We start from the raw sequence: 21,303 nt of genomic DNA, 5'->3' as shown, positions 1-21,303 counted from the left end.
GAAGCTGTAAGCATAGAGGACATGCCTGCACCCCATTGGACTTACCTGTGTGGGTTAAATCCGGGTTATTTGACAACCTATGGCGGTGATGGTTCTGCTCAGGCAGAGCAGTGCTGATGCTCCTCATAAAGCTGTCGCTGCTGTGAAGGTTCTAGGTGACATCACAAATCCCTATGGTTACATACACAACAAAGCTGGGTTGTTGTTGTTTACACTCTGCAAGGCCTGTGGAAGTCAGTGACATCATAGCACTGTAGTTCTGAGGGTTCTAGATGGATGCAACAATCTCCTGTTGCTTCTATGAAGGCAATAATAGACGACATCACCAAACAGCTCCATAGTCACATACACAGCAAAGGAGAGATGTTGTTTACACCTAGTGATGTCAGTGGTATTGAGTGACATCACAGCACAGTGCTAAGGCTCCTGGGCCTGGACACAGCAGCGGCTGCAATATCTCAACGGAGAATACGTTTATATATATGTGTGTGTGTGCGCGTATATATATATATATATATATATATATATATATATATATATATATATATTTCTCCGCCGAAATCACTTTTAAACCCATTTCCACCTTTTTTTCCCTTCTCTTCCTCTTACTTTTTTTTCACGTTTTTTTACGTTTTTCTCCTTTTCGCCTCTTTTCTGGGCGTATTATTCTTCTTTTTCTTCTTTTTTTTCGTCTAATGCATACCCCATCAGTGCAGCAATGCTTATTCAATACCGCCAGCAGATGGAGACACTGGGGGATAATTTTCTAAGGATTTATACTGATTTTTCCTGTCTGAATTTGTCGCACAGAAAGTTGCAGGCCAAATATGTGTGACATTTCTGCGACTTTAGCTTCTAGAGCATTTTTACAACATTATACATAGGTGCTGAATACATAAAAAGCGACTGTTCAGCGACAGACAAGTCGCATCGGCTGAAAGTAGGCCAGAATGTCAGTCCATGTTGGAGCAGGTTTAGATACAGTCTAAAGTATAGATCTCAAAGTCTGTGCACAGAATTTAGCAAGGGCCTCGCACCTTCTGATGCATCAGGTAGGTGCACAATAGCATAGCCTAACCCTCTGTACTTTGGTCTATATTGATGCGGGACATAGACAGCCAGCTGATGACCAATCCATTAGTGCAATGGATGGCTGGAAGCATTTGTCTTTGCCTTTGCAATACCACAGAAGCAATGCATGGTCAATGTACAGCAATGACACACCTGTGTGAACAGCCAGGAGACCCCCCCCCCCATGTTATGTTACATAGTTACATAGTTAGTACGGTCGAAAAAAGACATATGTCCATCAAGTTCAACCAGGGAATTAAGGGGTAGGGGTGTGGCGCGATATTGGGGAAGGGATGAGATTTTATATTTCTTCATAAGCATTAATCTTATTTTGTCAATTAGGAACATTCAGCACCCACCCGCTATCAAGGCAGCTGCCTATCATGTCATGCCCTACCTGCACAGGTGTGCTGGCTACTCAAATGATCCAATTAAGGAGGCCATTTAGTCAGCAGCAGCAGAAGTCCTGTGCCTGGACGCTCCAACAGCGGCCAGACACAAGCAGAAGCAGCAGCAGCAGCACCACCTTTTGTTTTTTGGCTGCAGCAGCAAGGCCCACAGGGCTGGCTAGCTGGCTAGCCAGCAAGCAGGTAGCAATGAAAGTAGGAATCTTTCTTTTTAACCCTGTAAGGGGGTGGTGCACTGTACCCGAAGATACTGCCATATCGGGTCAATGCATAGGGCGACGGAAGCAAGCTTCGAAATCGGCCCCCGTTCTCAAAAATCCATTTAATATATGGTCCCCAGATAGGGGACGTATCAGATATTAAACTGATAAGAACAGATACTACACTTGATCTTAGCCAAAAGGCCGAGAAGCGATAACCGTGAAAGGGGCGGGCCCAACAAGGTCCCCTTCATGGGCACTATCACTGCTTGCTGTCAGGGAGGCTGCCAGACAATTTTCCATGCACACTCTGGGCTGGGGGGCAGTCAACCACCAGTACACACAGCAGAACCTAAACCCATACCATTATTGCTAAGCAGCAAGACAGGGGCCCATTGCACTCCCACGGGGCCTTTTTAAATGCAATCCATAACCCGGATTTGCCAGGAACCCTTCTTACTCCTCCTACTTGCATGTGACACTGGGCTTAGGATCTGCATAGGAAACACACACACAAGCACACACCTACCTTTGTTGCCTGCAGATGCCTCCTTGGCTGTCCCCAAACGGTATCAAACCAACACCCACGGGAAGCTGTAAGCATAGAGGACATGCCTGCACCCCATTGGACTTACCTGTGTGGGTTAAATCCGGGTTATTTGACAACCTATGGCGGTGATGGTTCTGCTCAGGCAGAGCAGTGCTGATGCTCCTCATAAAGCTGTCGCTGCTGTGAAGGTTCTAGGTGACATCACAAATCCCTATGGTTACATACACAACAAAGCTGGGTTGTTGTTGTTTACACTCTGCAAGGCCTGTGGAAGTCAGTGACATCATAGCACTGTAGTTCTGAGGGTTCTAGATGGATGCAACAATCTCCTGTTGCTTCTATGAAGGCCATAATAGACGACATCACCAAACAGCTCCATAGTCACATACACAGCAAAGGAGAGATGTTGTTTACACCTAGTGATGTCAGTGGTATTGAGTGACATCACAGCACAGTGCTAAGGCTCCTGGGCCTGGACACAGCAGCGGCTGCAATATCTCAACGGAGAATACGTTTATATATATGTGTGTGTGTGCGCGTATATATATATATATATATATATATATATATATTTCTCCGCCGAAATCACTTTTAAACCCATTTCCACCTTTTTTTCCCTTCTCTTCCTCTTACTTTTTTTTCACGTTTTTTTACGTTTTTCTCCTTTTCGCCTCTTTTCTGGGCGTATTATTCTTCTTTTTCTTCTTTTTTTTCGTCTAATGCATACCCCATCAGTGCAGCAATGCTTATTCAATACCGCCAGCAGATGGAGACACTGGGGGATAATTTTCTAAGGATTTATACTGATTTTTCCTGTCTGAATTTGTCGCACAGAAAGTTGCAGGCCAAATATGTGTGACATTTCTGCGACTTTAGCTTCTAGAGCATTTTTACAACATTATACATAGGTGCTGAATACATAAAAAGCGACTGTTCAGCGACAGACAAGTCGCATCGGCTGAAAGTAGGCCAGAATGTCAGTCCATGTTGGAGCAGGTTTAGATACAGTCTAAAGTATAGATCTCAAAGTCTGTGCACAGAATTTAGCAAGGGCCTCGCACCTTCTGATGCATCAGGTAGGTGCACAATAGCATAGCCTAACCCTCTGTACTTTGGTCTATATTGATGCGGGACATAGACAGCCAGCTGATGACCAATCCATTAGTGCAATGGATGGCTGGAAGCATTTGTCTTTGCCTTTGCAATACCACAGAAGCAATGCATGGTCAATGTACAGCAATGACACACCTGTGTGAACAGCCAGGAGACCCCCCCCCCCCATGTTATGTTACATAGTTACATAGTTAGTACGGTCGAAAAAAGACATATGTCCATCAAGTTCAACCAGGGAATTAAGGGGTAGGGGTGTGGCGCGATATTGGGGAAGGGATGAGATTTTATATTTCTTCATAAGCATTAATCTTATTTTGTCAATTAGGAACATTCAGCACCCACCCGCTATCAAGGCAGCTGCCTATCATGTCATGCCCTACCTGCACAGGTGTGCTGGCTACTCAAATGATCCAATTAAGGAGGCCATTTAGTCAGCAGCAGCAGAAGTCCTGTGCCTGGACGCTCCAACAGCGGCCAGACACAAGCAGAAGCAGCAGAAGCAGCAGCAGCAGCACCACCTTTTGTTTTTTGGCTGCAGCAGCAAGGCCCACAGGGCTGGCTAGCTGGCTAGCCAGCAAGCAGGTAGCAATGAAAGTAGGAATCTTTCTTTTTAACCCTGTAAGGGGGTGGTGCACTGTACCCGAAGATACTGCCATATCGGGTCAATGCATAGGGCGACGGAAGCAAGCTTCGAAATCGGCCCCCGTTCTCAAAAATCCATTTAATATATGGTCCCCAGATAGGGGACATATCAGATATTAAACTGATAAGAACAGATACTACACTTGATCTTAGCCAAAAGGCCGAGAAGCGATAACCGTGAAAGGGGCGGGCCCAACAAGGTCCCCTTCATGGGCACTATCACTGCTTGCTGTCAGGGAGGCTGCCAGACAATTTTCCATGCACACTCTGGGCTGGGGGGCAGTCAACCACCAGTACACACAGCAGAACCTAAACCCATACCATTATTGCTAAGCAGCAAGACAGGGGCCCATTGCACTCCCACGGGGCCTTTTTAAATGCAATCCATAACCCGGATTTGCCAGGAACCCTTCTTACTCCTCCTACTTGCATGTGACACTGGGCTTAGGATCTGCATAGGAAACACACACACAAGCACACACCTACCTTTGTTGCCTGCCGATGCCTCCTTGGCTGTCCCCAAACGGTATCAAACCAACACCCACGGGAAGCTGTAAGCATAGAGGACATGCCTGCACCCCATTGGACTTACCTGTGTGGGTTAAATCCGGGTTATTTGACAACCTATGGCGGTGATGGTTCTGCTCAGGCAGAGCAGTGCTGATGCTCCTCATAAAGCTGTCGCTGCTGTGAAGGTTCTAGGTGACATCACAAATCCCTATGGTTACATACACAACAAAGCTGGGTTGTTGTTGTTTACACTCTGCAAGGCCTGTGGAAGTCAGTGACATCATAGCACTGTAGTTCTGAGGGTTCTAGATGGATGCAACAATCTCCTGTTGCTTCTATGAAGGCCATAATAGACGACATCACCAAACAGCTCCATAGTCACATACACAGCAAAGGAGAGATGTTGTTTACACCTAGTGATGTCAGTGGTATTGAGTGACATCACAGCACAGTGCTAAGGCTCCTGGGCCTGGACACAGCAGCGGCTGCAATATCTCAACGGAGAATACGTTTATATATATGTGTGTGTGTGCGCGTATATATATATATATATATATATATATATATATATATATATATATATATATATATTTCTCCGCCGAAATCACTTTTAAACCCATTTCCACCTTTTTTTCCCTTCTCTTCCTCTTACTTTTTTTTCACGTTTTTTTACGTTTTTCTACTTTTCGCCTCTTTTCTGGGCGTATTATTCTTCTTTTTCTTCTTTTTTTTCGTCTAATGCATACCCCATCAGTGCAGCAATGCTTATTCAATACCGCCAGCAGATGGAGACACTGGGGGATAATTTTCTAAGGATTTATACTGATTTTTCCTGTCTGAATTTGTCGCACAGAAAGTTGCAGGCCAAATATGTGTGACATTTCTGCGACTTTAGCTTCTAGAGCATTTTTACAACATTATACATAGGTGCTGAATACATAAAAAGCGACTGTTCAGCGACAGACAAGTCGCATCGGCTGAAAGTAGGCCAGAATGTCAGTCCATGTTGGAGCAGGTTTAGATACAGTCTAAAGTATAGATCTCAAAGTCTGTGCACAGAATTTAGCAAGGGCCTCGCACCTTCTGATGCATCAGGTAGGTGCACAATAGCATAGCCTAACCCTCTGTACTTTGGTCTATATTGATGCGGGACATAGACAGCCAGCTGATGACCAATCCATTAGTGCAATGGATGGCTGGAAGCATTTGTCTTTGCCTTTGCAATACCACAGAAGCAATGCATGGTCAATGTACAGCAATGACACACCTGTGTGAACAGCCAGGAGACCCCCCCCCCCCATGTTATGTTACATAGTTACATAGTTAGTACGGTCGAAAAAAGACATATGTCCATCAAGTTCAACCAGGGAATTAAGGGGTAGGGGTGTGGCGCGATATTGGGGAAGGGATGAGATTTTATATTTCTTCATAAGCATTAATCTTATTTTGTCAATTAGGAACATTCAGCACCCACCCGCTATCAAGGCAGCTGCCTATCATGTCATGCCCTACCTGCACAGGTGTGCTGGCTACTCAAATGATCCAATTAAGGAGGCCATTTAGTCAGCAGCAGCAGAAGTCCTGTGCCTGGACGCTCCAACAGCGGCCAGACACAAGCAGAAGCAGCAGAAGCAGCAGCAGCAGCACCACCTTTTGTTTTTTGGCTGCAGCAGCAAGGCCCACAGGGCTGGCTAGCTGGCTAGCCAGCAAGCAGGTAGCAATGAAAGTAGGAATCTTTCTTTTTAACCCTGTAAGGGGGTGGTGCACTGTACCCGAAGATACTGCCATATCGGGTCAATGCATAGGGCGACGGAAGCAAGCTTCGAAATCGGCCCCCGTTCTCAAAAATCCATTTAATATATGGTCCCCAGATAGGGGACGTATCAGATATTAAACTGATAAGAACAGATACTACACTTGATCTTAGCCAAAAGGCCGAGAAGCGATAACCGTGAAAGGGGCGGGCCCAACAAGGTCCCCTTCATGGGCACTATCACTGCTTGCTGTCAGGGAGGCTGCCAGACAATTTTCCATGCACACTCTGGGCTGGGGGGCAGTCAACCACCAGTACACACAGCAGAACCTAAACCCATACCATTATTGCTAAGCAGCAAGACAGGGGCCCATTGCACTCCCACGGGGCCTTTTTAAATGCAATCCATAACCCGGATTTGCCAGGAACCCTTCTTACTCCTCCTACTTGCATGTGACACTGGGCTTAGGATCTGCATAGGAAACACACACACAAGCACACACCTACCTTTGTTGCCTGCAGATGCCTCCTTGGCTGTCCCCAAACGGTATCAAACCAACACCCACGGGAAGCTGTAAGCATAGAGGACATGCCTGCACCCCATTGGACTTACCTGTGTGGGTTAAATCCGGGTTATTTGACAACCTATGGCGGTGATGTCTGCTCAGGCAGAGCAGTGCTGATGCTCCTCATAAAGCTGTCGCTGCTGTGAAGGTTCTAGGTGACATCACAAATCCCTATGGTTACATACACAACAAAGCTGGGTTGTTGTTGTTTACACTCTGCAAGGCCTGTGGAAGTCAGTGACATCATAGCACTGTAGTTCTGAGGGTTCTAGATGGATGCAACAATCTCCTGTTGCTTCTATGAAGGCCATAATAGACGACATCACCAAACAGCTCCATAGTCACATACACAGCAAAGGAGAGATGTTGTTTACACCTAGTGATGTCAGTGGTATTGAGTGACATCACAGCACAGTGCTAAGGCTCCTGGGCCTGGACACAGCAGCGGCTGCAATATCTCAACGGAGAATACGTTTATATATATGTGTGTGTGTGCGCGTATATATATATATATATATATATATATATATATATATATATATATTTCTCCGCCGAAATCACTTTTAAACCCATTTCCACCTTTTTTTCCCTTCTCTTCCTCTTACTTTTTTTTCACGTTTTTTTACGTTTTTCTCCTTTTCGCCTCTTTTCTGGGCGTATTATTCTTCTTTTTCTTCTTTTTTTTCGTCTAATGCATACCCCATCAGTGCAGCAATGCTTATTCAATACCGCCAGCAGATGGAGACACTGGGGGATAATTTTCTAAGGATTTATACTGATTTTTCCTGTCTGAATTTGTCGCACAGAAAGTTGCAGGCCAAATATGTGTGACATTTCTGCGACTTTAGCTTCTAGAGCATTTTTACAACATTATACATAGGTGCTGAATACATAAAAAGCGACTGTTCAGCGACAGACAAGTCGCATCGGCTGAAAGTAGGCCAGAATGTCAGTCCATGTTGGAGCAGGTTTAGATACAGTCTAAAGTATAGATCTCAAAGTCTGTGCACAGAATTTAGCAAGGGCCTCGCACCTTCTGATGCATCAGGTAGGTGCACAATAGCATAGCCTAACCCTCTGTACTTTGGTCTATATTGATGCGGGACATAGACAGCCAGCTGATGACCAATCCATTAGTGCAATGGATGGCTGGAAGCATTTGTCTTTGCCTTTGCAATACCACAGAAGCAATGCATGGTCAATGTACAGCAATGACACACCTGTGTGAACAGCCAGGAGACCCCCCCCCCCCATGTTATGTTACATAGTTACATAGTTAGTACGGTCGAAAAAAGACATATGTCCATCAAGTTCAACCAGGGAATTAAGGGGTAGGGGTGTGGCGCGATATTGGGGAAGGGATGAGATTTTATATTTCTTCATAAGCATTAATCTTATTTTGTCAATTAGGAACATTCAGCACCCACCCGCTATCAAGGCAGCTGCCTATCATGTCATGCCCTACCTGCACAGGTGTGCTGGCTACTCAAATGATCCAATTAAGGAGGCCATTTAGTCAGCAGCAGCAGAAGTCCTGTGCCTGGACGCTCCAACAGCGGCCAGACACAAGCAGAAGCAGCAGAAGCAGCAGCAGCAGCACCACCTTTTGTTTTTTGGCTGCAGCAGCAAGGCCCACAGGGCTGGCTAGCTGGCTAGCCAGCAAGCAGGTAGCAATGAAAGTAGGAATCTTTCTTTTTAACCCTGTAAGGGGGTGGTGCACTGTACCCGAAGATACTGCCATATCGGGTCAATGCATAGGGCGACGGAAGCAAGCTTCGAAATCGGCCCCCGTTCTCAAAAATCCATTTAATATATGGTCCCCAGATAGGGGACGTATCAGATATTAAACTGATAAGAACAGATACTACACTTGATCTTAGCCAAAAGGCCGAGAAGCGATAACCGTGAAAGGGGCGGGCCCAACAAGGTCCCCTTCATGGGCACTATCACTGCTTGCTGTCAGGGAGGCTGCCAGACAATTTTCCATGCACACTCTGGGCTGGGGGGCAGTCAACCACCAGTACACACAGCAGAACCTAAACCCATACCATTATTGCTAAGCAGCAAGACAGGGGCCCATTGCACTCCCACGGGGCCTTTTTAAATGCAATCCATAACCCGGATTTGCCAGGAACCCTTCTTACTCCTCCTACTTGCATGTGACACTGGGCTTAGGATCTGCATAGGAAACACACACACAAGCACACACCTACCTTTGTTGCCTGCAGATGCCTCCTTGGCTGTCCCCAAACGGTATCAAACCAACACCCACGGGAAGCTGTAAGCATAGAGGACATGCCTGCACCCCATTGGACTTACCTGTGTGGGTTAAATCCGGGTTATTTGACAACCTATGGCGGTGATGGTTCTGCTCAGGCAGAGCAGTGCTGATGCTCCTCATAAAGCTGTCGCTGCTGTGAAGGTTCTAGGTGACATCACAAATCCCTATGGTTACATACACAACAAAGCTGGGTTGTTGTTGTTTACACTCTGCAAGGCCTGTGGAAGTCAGTGACATCATAGCACTGTAGTTCTGAGGGTTCTAGATGGATGCAACAATCTCCTGTTGCTTCTATGAAGGCCATAATAGACGACATCACCAAACAGCTCCATAGTCACATACACAGCAAAGGAGAGATGTTGTTTACACCTAGTGATGTCAGTGGTATTGAGTGACATCACAGCACAGTGCTAAGGCTCCTGGGCCTGGACACAGCAGCGGCTGCAATATCTCAACGGAGAATACGTTTATATATATGTGTGTGTGTGCGCGTATATATATATATATATATATATATATATATATATATATATATATATTTCTCCGCCGAAATCACTTTTAAACCCATTTCCACCTTTTTTTCCCTTCTCTTCCTCTTACTTTTTTTTCACGTTTTTTTACGTTTTTCTCCTTTTCGCCTCTTTTCTGGGCGTATTATTCTTCTTTTTCTTCTTTTTTTTCGTCTAATGCATACCCCATCAGTGCAGCAATGCTTATTCAATACCGCCAGCAGATGGAGACACTGGGGGATAATTTTCTAAGGATTTATACTGATTTTTCCTGTCTGAATTTGTCGCACAGAAAGTTGCAGGCCAAATATGTGTGACATTTCTGCGACTTTAGCTTCTAGAGCATTTTTACAACATTATACATAGGTGCTGAATACATAAAAAGCGACTGTTCAGCGACAGACAAGTCGCATCGGCTGAAAGTAGGCCAGAATGTCAGTCCATGTTGGAGCAGGTTTAGATACAGTCTAAAGTATAGATCTCAAAGTCTGTGCACAGAATTTAGCAAGGGCCTCGCACCTTCTGATGCATCAGGTAGGTGCACAATAGCATAGCCTAACCCTCTGTACTTTGGTCTATATTGATGCGGGACATAGACAGCCAGCTGATGACCAATCCATTAGTGCAATGGATGGCTGGAAGCATTTGTCTTTGCCTTTGCAATACCACAGAAGCAATGCATGGTCAATGTACAGCAATGACACACCTGTGTGAACAGCCAGGAGACCCCCCCCCCCATGTTATGTTACATAGTTACATAGTTAGTACGGTCGAAAAAAGACATATGTCCATCAAGTTCAACCAGGGAATTAAGGGGTAGGGGTGTGGCGCGATATTGGGGAAGGGATGAGATTTTATATTTCTTCATAAGCATTAATCTTATTTTGTCAATTAGGAACATTCAGCACCCACCCGCTATCAAGGCAGCTGCCTATCATGTCATGCCCTACCTGCACAGGTGTGCTGGCTACTCAAATGATCCAATTAAGGAGGCCATTTAGTCAGCAGCAGCAGAAGTCCTGTGCCTGGACGCTCCAACAGCGGCCAGACACAAGCAGAAGCAGCAGAAGCAGCAGCAGCAGCACCACCTTTTGTTTTTTGGCTGCAGCAGCAAGGCCCACAGGGCTGGCTAGCTGGCTAGCCAGCAAGCAGGTAGCAATGAAAGTAGGAATCTTTCTTTTTAACCCTGTAAGGGGGTGGTGCACTGTACCCGAAGATACTGCCATATCGGGTCAATGCATAGGGCGACGGAAGCAAGCTTCGAAATCGGCCCCCGTTCTCAAAAATCCATTTAATATATGGTCCCCAGATAGGGGACGTATCAGATATTAAACTGATAAGAACAGATACTACACTTGATCTTAGCCAAAAGGCCGAGAAGCGATAACCGTGAAAGGGGCGGGCCCAACAAGGTCCCCTTCATGGGCACTATCACTGCTTGCTGTCAGGGAGGCTGCCAGACAATTTTCCATGCACACTCTGGGCTGGGGGGCAGTCAACCACCAGTACACACAGCAGAACCTAAACCCATACCATTATTGCTAAGCAGCAAGACAGGGGCCCATTGCACTCCCACGGGGCCTTTTTAAATGCAATCCATAACCCGGATTTGCCAGGAACCCTTCTTACTCCTCCTACTTGCATGTGACACTGGGCTTAGGATCTGCATAGGAAACACACACACAAGCACACACCTACCTTTGTTGCCTGCAGATGCCTCCTTGGCTGTCCCCAAACGGTATCAAACCAACACCCACGGGAAGCTGTAAGCATAGAGGACATGCCTGCACCCCATTGGACTTACCTGTGTGGGTTAAATCCGGGTTATTTGACAACCTATGGCGGTGATGGTTCTGCTCAGGCAGAGCAGTGCTGATGCTCCTCATAAAGCTGTCGCTGCTGTGAAGGTTCTAGGTGACATCACAAATCCCTATGGTTACATACACAACAAAGCTGGGTTGTTGTTGTTTACACTCTGCAAGGCCTGTGGAAGTGAGTGACATCATAGCACTGTAGTTCTGAGGGTTCTAGATGGATGCAACAATCTCCTGTTGCTTCTATGAAGGCCATAATAGACGACATCACCAAACAGCTCCATAGTCACATACACAGCAAAGGAGAGATGTTGTTTACACCTAGTGATGTCAGTGGTATTGAGTGACATCACAGCACAGTGCTAAGGCTCCTGGGCCTGGACACAGCAGCGGCTGCAATATCTCAACGGAGAATACGTTTATATATATGTGTGTGTGTGCGCGTATATATATATATATATATATATATATATATATATATATATATATATTTCTCCGCCGAAATCACTTTTAAACCCATTTCCACCTTTTTTTCCCTTCTCTTCCTCTTACTTTTTTTTCACGTTTTTTTACGTTTTTCTCCTTTTCGCCTCTTTTCTGGGCGTATTATTCTTCTTTTTCTTCTTTTTTTTCGTCTAATGCATACCCCATCAGTGCAGCAATGCTTATTCAATACCGCCAGCAGATGGAGACACTGGGGGATAATTTTCTAAGGATTTATACTGATTTTTCCTGTCTGAATTTGTCGCACAGAAAGTTGCAGGCCAAATATGTGTGACATTTCTGCGACTTTAGCTTCTAGAGCATTTTTACAACATTATACATAGGTGCTGAATACATAAAAAGCGACTGTTCAGCGACAGACAAGTCGCATCGGCTGAAAGTAGGCCAGAATGTCAGTCCATGTTGGAGCAGGTTTAGATACAGTCTAAAGTATAGATCTCAAAGTCTGTGCACAGAATTTAGCAAGGGCCTCGCACCTTCTGATGCATCAGGTAGGTGCACAATAGCATAGCCTAACCCTCTGTACTTTGGTCTATATTGATGCGGGACATAGACAGCCAGCTGATGACCAATCCATTAGTGCAATGGATGGCTGGAAGCATTTGTCTTTGCCTTTGCAATACCACAGAAGCAATGCATGGTCAATGTACAGCAATGACACACCTGTGTGAACAGCCAGGAGACCCCCCCCCCCATGTTATGTTACATAGTTACATAGTTAGTACGGTCGAAAAAAGACATATGTCCATCAAGTTCAACCAGGGAATTAAGGGGTAGGGGTGTGGCGCGATATTGGGGAAGGGATGAGATTTTATATTTCTTCATAAGCATTAATCTTATTTTGTCAATTAGGAACATTCAGCACCCACCCGCTATCAAGGCAGCTGCCTATCATGTCATGCCCTACCTGCACAGGTGTGCTGGCTACTCAAATGATCCAATTAAGGAGGCCATTTAGTCAGCAGCAGCAGAAGTCCTGTGCCTGGACGCTCCAACAGCGGCCAGACACAAGCAGAAGCAGCAGAAGCAGCAGCAGCAGCACCACCTTTTGTTTTTTGGCTGCAGCAGCAAGGCCCACAGGGCTGGCTAGCTGGCTAGCCAGCAAGCAGGTAGCAATGAAAGTAGGAATCTTTCTTTTTAACCCTGTAAGGGGGTGGTGCACTGTACCCGAAGATACTGCCATATCGGGTCAATGCATAGGGCGACGGAAGCAAGCTTCGAAATCGGCCCCCGTTCTCAAAAATCCATTTAATATATGGTCCCCAGATAGGGGACGTATCAGATATTAAACTGATAAGAACAGATACTACACTTGATCTTAGCCAAAAGGCCGAGAAGCGATAACCGTGAAAGGGGCGGGCCCAACAAGGTCCCCTTCATGGGCACTATCACTGCTTGCTGTCAGGGAGGCTGCCAGACAATTTTCCATGCACACTCTGGGCTGGGGGGCAGTCAACCACCAGTACACACAGCAGAACCTAAACCCATACCATTATTGCTAAGCAGCAAGACAGGGGCCCATTGCACTCCCACGGGGCCTTTTTAAATGCAATCCATAACCCGGATTTGCCAGGAACCCTTCTTACTCCTCCTACTTGCATGTGACACTGGGCTTAGGATCTGCATAGGAAACACACACACAAGCACACACCTACCTTTGTTGCCTGCAGATGCCTCCTTGGCTGTCCCCAAACGGTATCAAACCAACACCCACGGGAAGCTGTAAGCATAGAGGACATGCCTGCACCCCATTGGACTTACCTGTGTGGGTTAAATCCGGGTTATTTGACAACCTATGGCGGTGATGGTTCTGCTCAGGCAGAGCAGTGCTGATGCTCCTCATAAAGCTGTCGCTGCTGTGAAGGTTCTAGGTGACATCACAAATCCCTATGGTTACATACACAACAAAGCTGGGTTGTTGTTGTTTACACTCTGCAAGGCCTGTGGAAGTCAGTGACATCATAGCACTGTAGTTCTGAGGGTTCTAGATGGATGCAACAATCTCCTGTTGCTTCTATGAAGGCCATAATAGACGACATCACCAAACAGCTCCATAGTCACATACACAGCAAAGGAGAGATGTTGTTTACACCTAGTGATGTCAGTGGTATTGAGTGACATCACAGCACAGTGCTAAGGCTCCTGGGCCTGGACACAGCAGCGGCTGCAATATCTCAACGGAGAATACGTTTATATATATGTGTGTGTGTGCGCGTATATATATATATATATATATATATATATATATATATATTTCTCCGCCGAAATCACTTTTAAACCCATTTCCACCTTTTTTTCCCTTCTCTTCCTCTTACTTTTTTTTCACGTTTTTTTACGTTTTTCTCCTTTTCGCCTCTTTTCTGGGCGTATTATTCTTCTTTTTCTTCTTTTTTTTCGTCTAATGCATACCCCATCAGTGCAGCAATGCTTATTCAATACCGCCAGCAGATGGAGACACTGGGGGATAATTTTCTAAGGATTTATACTGATTTTTCCTGTCTGAATTTGTCGCACAGAAAGTTGCAGGCCAAATATGTGTGACATTTCTGCGACTTTAGCTTCTAGAGCATTTTTACAACATTATACATAGGTGCTGAATACATAAAAAGCGTCTGTTCAGCGACAGACAAGTCGCATCGGCTGAAAGTAGGCCAGAATGTCAGTCCATGTTGGAGCAGGTTTAGATACAGTCTAAAGTATAGATCTCAAAGTCTGTGCACAGAATTTAGCAAGGGCCTCGCACCTTCTGATGCATCAGGTAGGTGCACAATAGCATAGCCTAACCCTCTGTACTTTGGTCTATATTGATGCGGGACATAGACAGCCAGCTGATGACCAATCCATTAGTGCAATGGATGGCTGGAAGCATTTGTCTTTGCCTTTTGCAATACCACAGAAGCAATGCATGGTCAATGTACAGCAATGACACACCTGTGTGAACAGCCAGGAGACCCCCCCCCCATGTTATGTTACATAGTTACATAGTTAGTACGGTCGAAAAAAGACATATGTCCATCAAGTTCAACCAGGGAATTAAGGGGTAGGGGTGTGGCGCGATATTGGGGAAGGGATGAGATTTTATATTTCTTCATAAGCATTAATCTTATTTTGTCAATTAGGAACATTCAGCACCCACCCGCTATCAAGGCAGCTGCCTATCATGTCATGCCCTACCTGCACAGGTGTGCTGGCTACTCAAATGATCCAATTAAGGAGGCCATTTAGTCAGCAGCAGCAGAAGTCCTGTGCCTGGACGCTCCAACAGCGGCCAGACACAAGCAGAAGCAGCAGAAGCAGCAGCAGCAGCACCACCTTTTGTTTTTTGGCTGCAGCAGCAAGGCCCACAGGGCTGGCTAGCTGGCTAGCCAGCAAGCAGGTAGCAATGAAAGTAGGAATCTTTCTTTTTAACCCTGTAAGGGGGTGGTGCACTGTACCCGAAGATACTGCCATATCGGGTCAATGCATAGGGCGACGGAAGCAAGCTTCGAAATCGGCCCCCGTTCTCAAAAATCCATTTAATATATGGTCCCCAGATAGGGGACGTATCAGATATTAAACTGATAAGAACAGATACTACACTTGATCTTAGCCAAAAGGCCGAGAAGCGATAACCGTGAAAGGGGCGGGCCCAACAAGGTCCCCTTCATGGGCACTATCACTGCTTGCTGTCAGGGAGGCTGCCAGACAATTTTCCATGCACACTCTGGGCTGGGGGGCAGTCAACCACCAGTACACACAGCAGAACCTAAACCCATACCATTATTGCTAAGCAGCAAGACAGGGGCCCATTGCACTCCCACGGGGCCTTTTTAAATGCAATCCATAACCCGGATTTGCCAGGAACCCTTCTTACTCCTCCTACTTGCATGTGACACTGGGCTTAGGATCTGCATAGGAAACACACACACAAGCACACACCTACCTTTGTTGCCTGCAGATGCCTCCTTGGCTGTCCCCAAACGGTATCAAACCAACACCCACGGGAAGCTGTAAGCATAGAGGACATGCCTGCACCCCATTGGACTTACCTGTGTGGGTTAAATCCGGGTTATTTGACAACCTATGGCGGTGATGGTTCTGCTCAGGCAGAGCAGTGCTGATGCTCCTCATAAAGCTGTCGCTGCTGTGAAGGTTCTAGGTGACATCACAAATCCCTATGGTTACATACACAACAAAGCTGGGTTGTTGTTGTTTACACTCTGCAAGGCCTGTGGAAGTCAGTGACATCATAGCACTGTAGTTCTGAGGGTTCTAGATGGATGCAACAATCTCCTGTTGCTTCTATGAAGGCCATAATAGACGACATCACCAAACAGCTCCATAGTCACATACACAGCAAAGGAGAGATGTTGTTTACACCTAGTGATGTCAGTGGTATTGAGTGACATCACAGCACAGTGCTAAGGCTCCTGGGCCTGGACACAGCAGCGGCTGCAATATCTCAACGGAGAATACGTTTATATATATGTGTGTGTGTGCGCGTATATATATATATATATATATATATATATATATATATATATATATTTCTCCGCCGAAATCACTTTTAAACCCATTTCCACCTTTTTTTCCCTTCTCTTCCTCTTACTTTTTTTTCACGTTTTTTTACGTTTTTCTCCTTTTCGCCTCTTTTCTGGGCGTATTATTCTTCTTTTTCTTCTTTTTTTTCGTCTAATGCATACCCCATCAGTGCAGCAATGCTTATTCAATACCGCCAGCAGATGGAGACACTGGGGGATAATTTTCTAAGGATTTATACTGATTTTTCCTGTCTGAATTTGTCGCACAGAAAGTTGCAGGCCAAATATGTGTGACATTTCTGCGACTTTAGCTTCTAGAGCATTTTTACAACATTATACATAGGTGCTGAATACATAAAAAGCGACTGTTCAGCGACAGACAAGTCGCATCGGCTGAAAGTAGGCCAGAATGTCAGTCCATGTTGGAGCAGGTTTAGATACATTCTAAAGTATAGATCTCAAAGTCTGTGCACAGAATTTAGCAAGGGCCTCGCACCTTCTGATGCATCAGGTAGGTGCACAATAGCATAGCCTAACCCTCTGTACTTTGGTCTATATTGATGCGGGACATAGACAGCCAGCTGATGACCAATCCATTAGTGCAATGGATGGCTGGAAGCATTTGTCTTTGCCTTTGCAATACCACAGAAGCAATGCATGGTCAATGTACAGCAATGACACACCTGTGTGAACAGCCAGGAGACCCCCCCCCCATGTTATGTTACATAGTTACATAGTTAGTACGGTCGAAAAAAGACATATGTCCATCAAGTTCAACCAGGGAATTAAGGGGTAGGGGTGTGGCGCGATATTGGGGAAGGGATGAGATTTTATATTTCTTCATAAGCATTAATCTTATTTTGTCAATTAGGAACATTCAGCACCCACCCGCTATCAAGGCAGCTGCCTATCATGTCATGCCCTACCTGCACAGGTGTGCTGGCTACTCAAATGATCCAATTAAGGAGGCCATTTAGTCAGCAGCAGCAGAAGTCCTGTGCCTGGACGCTCCAACAGCGGCCAGACACAAGCAGAAGCAGCAGAAGCAGCAGCAGCAGCACCACCTTTTGTTTTTTGGCTGCAGCAGCAAGGCCCACAGGGCTGGCTAGCTGGCTAGCCAGCAAGCAGGTAGCAATGAAAGTAGGAATCTTTCTTTTTAACCCTGTAAGGGGGTGGTGCACTGTACCCGAAGATACTGCCATATCGGGTCAATGCATAGGGCGACGGAAGCAAGCTTCGAAATCGGCCCCCGTTCTCAAAAATCCATTTAATATATGGTCCCCAGATAGGGGACGTATCAGATATTAAACTGATAAGAACAGATTTTTTTTTTTTAACTTGACTACCCTTACGGGGGCAACTTTATTAAAAATTAAATAATGTTAACAAAGTTGTGCAAATATGTCAATAAATACAGTTACATATAAATAACATATTTACAACATATTAAAACATAAAATGGGCACTTGGTGGCTTTACAAGATAGAATTCCATTCTTTTAAAAACCATTTTCTAGATAAAAGCGGAAATCTCTTCTTGTCTAAAAGATAGTACTGGTACATTTCATAAAAACAGATAGATAAAATGTCCTTCACAGATAAAACCTCATGCTTGAACAATAAAATATTCCTGGCCTTCCACAGAGCTGCCTTCACACAGTTTATGATCTTCCATGCAATAGTCTCTTGAGTCCGTGTTGGGCATTCCAGGCAACCATAAAAAACCACTGCAATATTTAAGTCTTTTAGTCCAGTTATCCTTTTTACCAGAGGGAGTATCTTTGTCCATATTTTCTGCGAGTAAAAACAAGTCCATATTAGATGGTGCACGGTCTCCTCTTGTCGGCATCCCTCCCTCGGGCAGGTTGCAGAGTTGGATAATCCTCTTCGGTGCTGGAATGCCCGGCATGGAAGACACTCGTGTGCGCAGCTCCAGGCCAGGTCCTTCTGTGAATTAAAAAGATAATTAATACTCAACATTTTCCAAATCTGTATACACTTCTGTTCGTTAAAATTTTTGATGGGAGTCACGGTACTGGTTTCTTTTATTTCCTTTAGTAGTTTTTTGCTATTGCACAGATCCTGAACACTTTTACCTTTAAAATTATATAAGTTTAAAATTTTTCCTAAAATCATGTATTGAGGGGGTAAATTCAAAGAATAAGGGCAACTTAAAACTGTAGAAAACCAGCCGTTCCTCCGCATAAAATAACCAGTATTAAAACGAACAAAATAAGACCAGTAGCTATCTTTAAAAACAGTAGTAAAACACATGCTAAAAAACTTTATTAAAAGGAAAGCTTTAAAATCTGGAAAATCCTTACCGCCCCTGGAGTTCGGTTTTATCACAATTTGTCTCTTTAATTTTTCGCTCTTAGAACTCCAAAAGAAAGTAAAACAAGCTTTTGTTATTTTCTTTAGAACCATTTCGGGGGGTGGGAAAACCAGACTTAAATACAATAAAATAGGTAAAAGCACCATTTTTGTAATTAAAACCTTCCCTTCCATTGTAAGTTCTCGCATGTTCCACATACATATTTTCTTATTTATTTTTTGAGCCACCAAGTCCCAGCTATTAAAACCATTATTAGACTCGTCAAAGGAGACACCTAAAATCTGCACCGACTCAGACACAGGGACGGGCACATCATACAAAGGCATTCCGCCTATGTTTAAAATGTTACTTTTGTTAAAATTGACTTTAAAACCGGAGGCACAATTAAAATATTGAATCTGTTTTAGCGTCTTCTGAAGCGATGGGGTGTCCCTGCAAAACACCGCAACATCGTCCATGTACCCCACTACCTTCGCCTCTAGTCCCCCTCCTCCTGGCAGGGGGACTCCATGGATCTGCTTATCCTTTCGTATTGTACATAAAAGAGGCTCTATTGCGCAAATGAAGAGTAGTGGGGACAAGGGACACCCCTGCTTCACTCCGGAATTTAAAATCACGCCCTGTGTCTTAAAACCATTTACTAAAATTTTACTAGTACAGTTATCATAAAAAGCTCTAAGAGACAATAAAAAGCCATCAGGTATACCCATTTTCTCTAAAACCTTAAAAAGATAAAAATGTGACACCCTGTCGAAAGCTTTTTCAAAATCTATGGATAAAACCGCCAGCTTTCCTTTTCTTAATTTGGTGTCGCTAATTACATCCTTTAAAAGGTTTAGGTTCTCCCATAAACTCCTCCCAGGCACCCCACAGACTTGGTTTGTATGAATTATTTTATGGATTACGTTCTTTAAGCGGTTAGCACACAGTTTTGCCATTATTTTATAGTCGCAGTTCAGAAGGGTGATTGGTCTCCAGTTTTTGAGTTCCGACCGGTCTCCCTTTTTGAATAGCAGGGAGACATCACCCTTCTTCCATGAGCCTGGGAGGATTTTAGACTTAAAGACTTCCGTAAAAAGGGAGAACAAATCTTCTTTTAAAATACCATAAAAAGTAACATAAAATTCAATGGGTATACCATCCGGCCCAGGCACTTTACCTGTTTTAAAACTCTTGACGGTCTCTAAAATCTCCTGCTCTGAAATATTCTGCAATAAAAAAGACTGTGAGACAGGATCTAAAAAATTGGTGATCTCCTTTAACGAGTCATTCATAAAACATTCATCAATGTGTTTTACATTAAAAAGATCCGCATAAAACTCTTGCACCTTTTTTAAAATACCCTGTACATCATTCACTCCTTCAATGTTTTCTATGAACCTTCTATTTTCATGTATTTTCTTAAAAAAATACCTGGAGCAGGTCTCGTTTTCCTCAAGATGCTGTATTCGAGACCTAAAGATAATTTCTTTTCCTTTCTGCTCCAGGCACTTAGTTATTTCTTTTTTAAGATCATGTACCTCCTTCTCCACCTCCATCCCATGTGCTCTGAATTTGTACAGGGTTTGCAGACGAGTATTTAGGATATTATAAAATTCACGTTTTTCTTTAGCTTTCCTAACCCCAACACGGATAAAAAATTCTTTTATTTTTAGTTTCATTTTTTCCCACCAGATACTGGTGGGAGTGTTGGGGTCTTTTACTCGTCTGCATTCCTTGTAAAAGGTGATAAAATCTGATAAAACCTGCGGATCTTCTAAAAGGGACACGTTTAACTTCCAGGCATTCCTACCAGTTCTCCTTTTAAAATCACTTTTAACTTTAAAATACAATAATTTATGGTCAGAAAAAACATTGGTAAAAAGATCACAGTTAAAAGGCAGTATTTGATAAGAACAAAAAATAAAATCTATCCTGGAGCTACAGCTTGCATTGCTCCAGGTAACACCGTCTTCCTCTGGTACGTTAAAATTACATTTTTTAAAAACATCAGTGAGATTAAAATCTAAAATCAAGTTTTTTAACATAAAAGACGTCTTGTCATAGTTCCTACTCACTGCGTTCGAAAAACGGCGTTCTCCCCTTAAAATACAATTAAAATCACCTGATAAAACAAGAGGACTAGAATTGTTAATAAAAAGGGGTAAAATCTCCAACATTTTTATTCTTTCATTCTTATCAGGAGAACCATAAAAATTTAAAAACTGCCATTTAATACCATTAATAAAAGCGTTGACCAATAAAATTCTGCCTGGTAAAATTTCGTTAAAACTCTCAATTAAAACGTTCCCTTTAAAAAGTATGGCGACCCCTGCTGATCTGGACTCATTTGATCCAGACCAGACTGATGGACCGTGCACCCAATCATCTTCATATTCTTTATAATTTAATCTGTGCGGGATGCCACATTCCTGCAGGAAAAGGACGGAAGCAGCAAAAACCGACAAGTAATTAAATAGGGCAACCCTTCTTACTCTGGCGCTCACACTTCTCACGTTCAAGGACAGACCGGACAACTCAGCCATGGGA

General features: G+C 44.2%; 7 non-coding genes and 1 pseudogene across 7 annotated transcripts; all 8 read right to left on the bottom strand.

Moving 5' to 3' along the window:
* Positions 1–1,703: 1,703 nt before the first annotated feature.
* Positions 1,704–1,894, bottom strand: LOC130314004 (U2 spliceosomal RNA). Its single transcript, XR_008861774.1, has one exon. It is a non-coding gene; the product is annotated as a U2 spliceosomal RNA (small nuclear RNA).
* Positions 1,895–3,965: 2,071 nt separating this feature from the next.
* LOC130313988 (U2 spliceosomal RNA) lies at positions 3,966–4,156 on the bottom strand. Its single transcript, XR_008861759.1, has one exon. It is a non-coding gene; the product is annotated as a U2 spliceosomal RNA (small nuclear RNA).
* A 2,093-nt stretch (positions 4,157–6,249) lies between these two features.
* LOC130314003 (U2 spliceosomal RNA) lies at positions 6,250–6,440 on the bottom strand. The gene has a single exon (XR_008861773.1). It is a non-coding gene; the product is annotated as a U2 spliceosomal RNA (small nuclear RNA).
* Positions 6,441–8,521: 2,081 nt separating this feature from the next.
* LOC130314002 (U2 spliceosomal RNA) lies at positions 8,522–8,712 on the bottom strand. The gene has a single exon (XR_008861772.1). It is a non-coding gene; the product is annotated as a U2 spliceosomal RNA (small nuclear RNA).
* A 2,084-nt stretch (positions 8,713–10,796) lies between these two features.
* Positions 10,797–10,987, bottom strand: LOC130314001 (U2 spliceosomal RNA). The gene has a single exon (XR_008861771.1). It is a non-coding gene; the product is annotated as a U2 spliceosomal RNA (small nuclear RNA).
* A 2,084-nt stretch (positions 10,988–13,071) lies between these two features.
* On the bottom strand, positions 13,072–13,262 carry LOC130313999 (U2 spliceosomal RNA). Its single transcript, XR_008861769.1, has one exon. It is a non-coding gene; the product is annotated as a U2 spliceosomal RNA (small nuclear RNA).
* A 2,076-nt stretch (positions 13,263–15,338) lies between these two features.
* Positions 15,339–15,529, bottom strand: LOC130313998 (U2 spliceosomal RNA). The gene has a single exon (XR_008861768.1). It is a non-coding gene; the product is annotated as a U2 spliceosomal RNA (small nuclear RNA).
* Positions 15,530–17,610: 2,081 nt separating this feature from the next.
* Positions 17,611–17,816, bottom strand: LOC130314013 (U2 spliceosomal RNA; annotated as a pseudogene).
* Between the last annotated feature and the right edge of the window lie 3,487 nt (positions 17,817–21,303).

The sequence above is a fragment of the Hyla sarda genome, unplaced genomic scaffold, assembly GCF_029499605.1.
Source record: "Hyla sarda isolate aHylSar1 unplaced genomic scaffold, aHylSar1.hap1 scaffold_1800, whole genome shotgun sequence".
NCBI lineage: Eukaryota > Metazoa > Chordata > Amphibia > Anura > Hylidae > Hyla > Hyla sarda.
The sequence above is the reverse complement of the archived record's forward strand: the minus strand, read 5'-3'. Positions and strand labels throughout refer to the sequence as shown.